We start from the raw sequence: 6,108 nt of genomic DNA on the forward strand, positions 1-6,108 counted from the left end.
TGAACCCTGACAAGACCGAGGTACTTTTGGTAGGAGACAAGAGGAGGTTGGGGGATGTTGACCTGGTGTTGAATGGGGTACGGCTACCCTTGAAAGACCAGGTCCACAGCCTGGGGGTCATTTTGGACTCCCAGCTGTCCATGGAGGCTCAGGTGTCAGCTGTGAGCCGGACAGCGCTGTATCAACGCCATCTGATACGGCGGCTGCGCCCCTTCCTTCCCGACCATCTGCTCCCATCGGTAGTATGTGCCCTGGTCTCCTGTCGTTTAGACTACTGTAATGCGCTCTACGTGGGGTTACCCTTGAAGACGGTTCGGAAGCTGCAGCTGGTACAAAATGCGGCGGCTCACCTGATTAAAGGCAGCCGCCGGCGAGATCACATCATTCCAGTGCTGAAGGAGTTGCACTGGTTACCAGTTGTTTTCCGGGCCAAATTCAAGGTGTTGGTTTTGACCTTTAAAACCCTATATGGTTCCGGCCCAGCCTATCTTAAGGAGCGCCTCCAGCAGCACCAGACAGGCCGCTTAACAAGATCAGCCTCGGATGGCCTTCTCTGTGTCCCATCAGCCAGGACAGCTAGACTGGTGGGGACGAGGGAGAGGGCCTTTTCTGTGGTGGCCTCCACTCTGTGGAACTCCCTCCCTAGGGAACTCCGTCATGCCCCCTCTTTAATGAGCTTCCGTCGTGCATTAAAAACGTGGTTGTTCAGGCAGGCATTTGGGGTGGGTTAGGGTATTTTAGAAAATGTTTTTATTGTAGAATTTTATTGTTTTAAACTGTTTTATTGTATGCTGTACATCGCCCAGAGTGGCTGGGTGACCAGCCAGATGGGCGATTAATAAATTTAATAATAATAATAATAATAATAATATTGCTCAATATTTGAGTGCCATAGCCTGCAGTTTATAGACTTTTCATATGCAGGATTTTATCTAAAATTTGATTTATGCTTCAGGTCTGCATATGCAAGCCATTGGTTATAAGATAGAAGGGAATGGTGCTCCTCCCTTCCTGTTGCATCCAGTAACCAACTGAAGTAGATGAAACAGACAAGCTAGACAAGAGTGATTTTCTGGTCCAATTTTGAAAATTAATTTAACAAAACTGAATGTTTTAGGGTTATAGTTATGGTAACACTTTTTATCCCACTGACAAAGACCCTTGGGCTTGCAATGCATCTGGGACAGCTTGATGTATATTAGCATAAGCTACTATACGATTACTTCAAATCATAGAACTATAGAATCATATAATAGTAGGATTGGAAGGGGCCTACAAGGCCATCTAGTCCAACTCCCTTCTCAATGCAGGAATCCAAGTCAAAGCATCCCTGACAGATGGCTGTCCAGCCTCGTCTTGAATGCCTCCAGTGTGGGAGAGCCCTCACCTCCCTAGGTAACTGGTTCCATTGTCGTATTGCTCTAACAGGAAATTTTTCCTGATGTTCAGCCAGAATCTGGCTTCTTGTAACTTGAGCCCAGTATTCCGTGTCCTGCACTCGGGGATGATCGAGAAGAGAGCCTGGCCTTCCTCTCTGTCACAGCCTTTCAATTACTTGAAGAGCGCTATCATATCTCCCCCTCAGTCTTCTCTTCTCAAGGCTAAACATGCCCACTTCTTTCAGTTTCTCCTCACAGGGCTTTGTTTCCAGTCCCCTGATCATCTTTGCTGCCCTCCTCTGAACCTCTCCAGTTTGTCTGCATCCTTCTTCAAGTGTGGTGCCCAGAACTGGACACAGTACTCCAGATGAGGCCTAACCAGTGCTGAGTAGAGGGGAACTAGTACTTCACGTGATTTGGAAGCTATACTATTAATGCAGCCCAAAATAGCATTTGCCTTTTTTGCAGCCACATCACACTGTTGGCTCATATTCAGCTTGTGATCTACAACAATTCCAAGATCCTTCTCACTTGTAGTATTGTTGAGCCAAGTATCCCCCATCTTGTAACTGTGTTTTGGTTTCTTTTTCCTAGGGGCAGAATTTGGCATTTATCCCTATTAAATGTCATTCTGTTGTTTTCTGCCCAGTGCTGCAGTCTATCAAGAACACTTTGAATTTTGTTTCTGTCTTCCAAGGTATTAGCTATTAGGGATAGGCGGATTCCCTGCCTGTCATTCCAGCTGGGAGTCCACCCTTGGGGGGAAGCGATCCATTCCTCCCCCCGGAATCCTCTTCGGCCGGCTCCGCTCCGCAGCAATTCTGTGGAGCCGCCAGCCGGCTCCAAAACGCCAGCGATATGGCTGCCATTGCCGTATCACTGGCTGAGGGGGATTGACTGGGGATGCAAATGGCGTTCAATATGCCATTTGCAGCCGTAAAGGTCTTAGTTTAAGGTAAATGCAGCCATAAATGGCTGCATTTAGCGTAAACTAAGACCTTTACAACTGTAAATGGCGTACTGGATGCCATTTGCGTCCCTGCTTTTTTTTCATGTGATAGAAATACTTTGAGAGGAGCTGCATCATCGCATGAAAAAACAGGGCCACAAATAGCGTAGTGGACTATTTTTATAGTGGACCCTGCTATTTTCGTTATATTGTTAACCTAACACACTGATGTTCAAACTGTGTTCTGGGGAAAGAATGGGCACCTCCAAAACGTCAGGGGTTGCTCAGCATGATCAATAATAATAACCAGCAAGCTTCCCTGCAGGAAATGTTACCCAGCTCTATTAATCTTCCCCTGCATTGCCTAGCCACAGAAGAGAGTTGGAGTAGGGTCCACTCTCAAGTCACATGAAGCAGCCTGTGTGTGGCATGAACATTTATTTATGATATGGTGCCATCCATGAACATGGCACATTGGAAAGAATGAAAGGACAGGTCCTTGCTCCCCAAGGAGCTTACAATCTAGAAAACGACATAAGGGAGGCAACAAATGGGAGGGCAATGGAGCCAGGGGTAAAGAACATGCCATTATTTTAGTTGCATGCCCAGCAGGGTATTTAGAATGGTGTGAACACCTCCCAGCATCCCCTGCAAGTAGCATACAGGGATTCCGTAGGAGAGGTGAAGAAGGGATGTGAAAAGGTTCCGTGAAGCGAAAACACCTGAAAAACTCTGATTTCTATGTGCACTGTACAAAGGCTGTGTTCCCTGTGGAATCATGTGAGCTGTTATGAATTGCAGGCAGAGTTAGAACATACAGGCAGAACATACACACACACACACACACACACACACACACACAGGCAGAATTGACTATGAAACCTGAGCCCACCTATGTGATGTCTATAATGAGTAGCTCAGGCTCCCCGAAACTCATCAAAGACTATCATCCTTTTTTGTCTCCAGAGGGAAAGCTCCATATGTTCTTATGGCGCTCCCACCATCCAACTGCCAGTACTGCAAGCGAGTGATGGATGTGGGTGGAACGTTCCCTGGGACCCCAAAATAAAGCTGCCTGTGCCCTTCTACTTTCAGCACAATTTCCCATCCACCCCAATCCATGCCCCCATGTCTCCTCAGCTGTAGGTCCATTTGCCTATATGCAGATGCTTCTGGGCCTTCTCATCAGTCATTTTATCTCGCTGAATTCCTCTGCTGAACTTTCACGTCTATGGCCTCTTGCAGTTCCTTAGTTCTTCAATAGCCTTGTTTTTCAGAAGCATCGTGTTTCTCCCACCGCATCCCACCAAGGCAGTACCTAGTCCACTGAGTGGGACATTCTACTTTTCATGACTGAAGAGATATTTCACCTGAAATGACTATAAAGCTGTTTGAAATCTGTGGATGGAAACCTTTCTGTCCAATCAAATGAGATGTTTGAATGCTCGTGAAAGGGGTCCTGGAGAAACATACACTTAAACCTTTATTGGTAACAACAGTGTAGTTACACTCTTTTTATAACGAGAAGATCTCTGTACACATAACATCCATTCCAACATTGCTGTAGGTAGCCCACTGCTGGAAGAGTAGGCATTTAACTAAAATATTGGGGGCTGGTTACTTTCAGAGGTATCTGAACCCACAAACACTGCCAGACTTCACGTAGTCCAACTTTCAATGGCAAAATTCTTAACACTGAGGATTTGTGAGGTATTGGTAACAGTATTTACAAACAAATATTTACAAACATATGTATATATACACATACATTCCTTTTCAAAGGCTCAGAAATTACACACACAGTTACAGTGCAATCCTATACATATCCATTCAGAAGTAAGGCCTGTTGAATTCAATGGGGCTTAATCCCACATATAGCAGGGGTGGGCAACCGGTGGCCCTTGGGCTAGTGTCATGGGACCCTTGGCTTACTTTCAAAAGCCCTCTGCATGTGATCAGTTCAGGCCTGTGGCAAAAGCGATCTGTCCCTTCCCTGCCAGCCTGCTGGGTGCAAAGGAAGAAGGAGAGGGAAAAGGGGCCAGAGAAGGAGAGAGAGAGAGATTGAGACTGAGAAAAGGGGTGACCCACTGACTTTTTCTCTGGTCCTACTCACTGCTGACTTTGGTGCCACCCACATGTAGCCCACGATAGATTATCCATGAAGGAATGCGACCTTTAGGGGTTGCCCACCTCTGAGGTATAGGATTGCAACAGCAATCTCACAACTTATCTTCTAAACACAAATTAAATTTGCATGAATTACATTATAAGCCTAAATTACATATAGTGTATATAATGTATGGTTTTACAACAAGAATAATGAAAAGCTGGTCCCTAAAAGGGTCATCAGAAGTTTTCTCATTTGCTTCAATGAGGTCACTACTTCACCCTATTGTTGCATATCTAGGGCTACTGATGAAGAAAATATCAGTGTCGTAATATGTGATTCAAGCCATGTTGGCACAAATTCACTAACAAAATCAGATGTCTGTTTAAACAGAGACAACCTGCTAGGCATTTTTAAATATATGTGTTATCGTAGAATTACTTCCCAACTGACTATAAATGGAATTACTGTAAAACTAATTAGATATAGATTTGAATAACATCTTTGTTTGTTTTTTAAGTTTGACTACACCCGATTTAGATGCACTCCTGCTTTACACACACAAAAGGAAAATCAGGATTAATGTCCAAAAGTGCAGTTATGCGGAAACTTTGTATGGAAAGTGATCAACAAGCAATAATGTAGACCAGCCTTCCCCCACCTGATTCCCTCCAGATGTGTTGGACTACAACTCCCATAATTCCCAGCCAGCATGGCCATGCTGGCTGGGAATTATGGGAGTTGTCGTTCAACACATCTGGAGAGCACTAGGCTGGGGAAGGCTGTGCTGGCTAATGGTAAGAGCAATTCAAACGAAGTACCTCATACATTATTGTTCCTAATGAGACTCTTCGGAGTTACTATTAAGTATCTGAAATGCTACTACTAGGTATTTATCTCCTAGGAGTTTGGAGTTACTACTCCAAGGTGTCTGGACTGCTGAACTGTCATTTTCCCTTTAAGAGCAATCTCCCTCTCTTTTTGTATGATGCAGTGTGCATTCCTTTAATTTCTGTCATTCATCTCAGCCAGTGACATGTAAGGATGTAGGATATGTCTTTGTTGTTGGAGGCTGTGCCTTTAACATGCCCATCTAAAAAACCCAAATGGGCAGGTTTTCTTTGGACATTTCCTTACTTTCAGTGGTTGCAATCCAAAACAGAGTTAAGCTCACGTTAAACCCACAGAAATCAGTGTGCTTAACTCTGTGCTGTGGTCACTGCGCAGTGGCTTTGACTCCCTGCTGTGGAAGGACTGCTAGTGAAAGATCTGTGTGAAAGCAAACAGTAATGCAACAGCAGAGCTGTCTTTTGGGAAATGTCTGAAACACTGGTTCTTTAGGTCTTTATCTGATTACTCTGTAGCCCATTCCTGCCCACAGTTGGAACATGATTTCCAAAGGCATTTTGCAAACTGGAATCAGCCTTGGGAATGTGCATTCTGTCATCCCATCTCCAACACAAATTCCCCTTCCTTTCCATTGTTTTTCTTTTTCTTCCTTCTTAAACATAGTCTAGTATCATGTCCATACTGATGCTAACCAGTTTCCTTCTTAGCCAGGGTTTACAAACCAACTTCAAGCTCTGGTTTCAAATACTGGTTAAGTTGGAAATCATGGGTAGCATTACCCATGGTTAATTGTGGTGCAGATGTAACACTAAACCAGGCACAGC

The sequence above is a fragment of the Heloderma suspectum genome, chromosome 1 (assembly GCF_057233095.1).
Source record: "Heloderma suspectum isolate Gila_16-S chromosome 1, 16-S_ref, whole genome shotgun sequence".
Lineage (NCBI taxonomy): Eukaryota > Metazoa > Chordata > Lepidosauria > Squamata > Helodermatidae > Heloderma > Heloderma suspectum.